Here is a 2,500-nt window from a genome sequence, read left to right as displayed (position 1 = left end):
ATATAAAAAAGATGGGCAGTATGTTGCTGCTGGAGATCTTGTTCATTTTCAATTTTTTATCTTCACAATTTTCTACTTGTTATCCATATGTAAAAATCTATTTTATTTCTGCGCCTCTCATTACATTCTTAACTGCATTTCATTTTCTTATTTTAATGAGTTGTTGTACTTTATACTATAAACGTCATCCGTATAAAAGTCTATTATAATTTTGTATAAATTTGTATAAAAATTTGTATAAAGTTTATTATTATTTTAAGAAATTATCCCATACAACAGTCTCAAAGAATGTCTATATCATAAGGATGTCTTCAAGATATCATTCGGAGAACTGTTCTATGGGACTTTTTTAAAGATGCTTGAAATATTTTTGATTTTATTTCAAGTATTTCAATGGTAAATCTACTGGACGAAAAGTCTGTAATTGTGAGTTACAAGGCAGAAAGCGCAGCGCGACGAGCTTGGTAGAGCTTCGTAACATTTCGCTCAGTAAGCGCAGGAATCGTGGCGGTATTCATAATAGCGAGCCTGGTAAAAAAGGCTCTAAGAATATATATATATATATATATATATATATATATACCAGGTATAGAAGCTTAAATCCGCTGTTTGCTCATAGGTGGCATTAGTGAGCGTACAAAGCTACCCTGGGCACACAACACACTTTTTTTTATGTGTTTGACATCTGTCAACATTAACCAGTGCACATCATCAGCAATTTCATACAACAACATACATTTTTTCTTTCGTAATTATATCTAGTTTTTTGCTTAAAAAAAAGCTTATGCGGAAAGCTTTGCTTTTCTGTTTCAATTTGAAGAAATCGGCTGCCGAATCGCATCGAATGCTTGTGGAAACTTTATCGGAAATAACGTGCAGAGATTAGTTTCGCGATCAGTTCAATGACGACAATTTTGACCTGAGTGACAAGAAGCGTGAAAATCGGCCCAGGAAGGTTGAGAACTGTCAATTGCAGGCTCTTTTGGATGATACCCAATCGCAAAAAATGTTTGCCGAGCAATTGGGTGTTTCTCAAGCAGCCATTTCCATGCGGCTACATGGAGAAGGTTCAAAAGATCAGAAAATGGGTGCCGTATGAACTGAACGATAGGCAGATGGAGCGACGCCAAAACACATGCCAAATTCTGCTTACAGACAAAAAAGAAAGTCGTTCCTGCATCGGATTGACAGGCGATGAAAAGTGGATCTATTTTCAGAATCCTAAACGCAAGAAATCTTGGGTTGATTCCGCCCAATCATCAACATCTTCCTCAAGACCAAATCGCTTCGGACGGAAGATGATGCTGTGCGTTTGGTGGGATCAAGTGTCATCTACTACGAGCTGTTAAAATCTGGTGAAACTGTTAATGCTCACTACTATCATCAACAACTAATCAAATTGCACCGTGCTCTGCGTGAAAAAAGGCCGCATTATCGGAAAAGACATGACAAGCTGATTTTCCTTCACGACAAGTTGATTTTCCTCCACGCACCATCGCACACGCCAACAATGGTTCAAAATTACGCATTCGATAACATCATTGATAATAGACAGTTACTTTACATGCGCATCGACACATTTGATTTCTTTCTCCATTCCTTGAAATGTAGATTGCTGCATTACAATTGCGACGAAGTAAGATTTTCTTTTCTTCATCGGCAGTTGTATTGGTTGTACTTGAGGATGATGCGGAATCTCCTTTGAAAAATTTTCATCTTCCTTATGCGTCTCCAGTATAGCTTTCGCACCACAGTTGGAGGTAAAGCTGTTTGCGAATGAGATAGGATTTACTTTGATTTTGCTATTTCCGTTTAGATATGTCCTCATGAGTCTCATATTCTCTTGAAATTGTTTCCACGCGTTCGAATCGAAGCTGATTCCTTTTGCGTAATTGCTAGTCAATTTAACGATAGATTAGAAGGTTCGTGGATTATAATCCCACATTCAATTTCTTCGTGAGAGGAGTTGCATGGGTACGTCGTAGAAAGCAGCAAATATTGTTGCTCATTTCGTTCGGTAATATATTGATTATCAGGCGAGGATTACTAGGCTCAAAATCAATTTTCAATTTCTTGTCTTTCAGCCATGTTGCTTCAAAACTTTGTATGAATGCTTCTCACACAAATAAAGAAAAACTAGAAGGACTGATCTCGAAGTAGATTCTTCGAACAATGATTAAAGTAGACGCGACTAAAGTATCATAACACTATATGAAGTGTTTTATATATGCTTTTTGAAAACTAATGAAAATCTGCGCGTGCAGAATATTTATTTAAATTGTTATTTTTTTAGAAGAATCTTGCTATGTTGTTATGTGATGTAGTTACTTTTTCAGAAAGAATTCTTTTGATAATGGATAACAGAAATTCATGTCACAAATGTGCTCGAATTCGTAAAATCGAATAAATCATCAAGATTATTTGACTATAAAGTACTATTATATTTGAAAATAATTCGCCAAAGTAAAAGAAATATTCTAACGTCGAATTTATTTTTTAT

The sequence above is a fragment of the Atta colombica genome, unplaced genomic scaffold, assembly GCF_001594045.1.
Source record: "Atta colombica isolate Treedump-2 unplaced genomic scaffold, Acol1.0 scaffold18, whole genome shotgun sequence".
NCBI classification, from domain to species: Eukaryota; Metazoa; Arthropoda; class Insecta; order Hymenoptera; family Formicidae; genus Atta; species Atta colombica.
The sequence above is the reverse complement of the archived record's forward strand: the minus strand, read 5'-3'. Positions refer to the sequence as shown.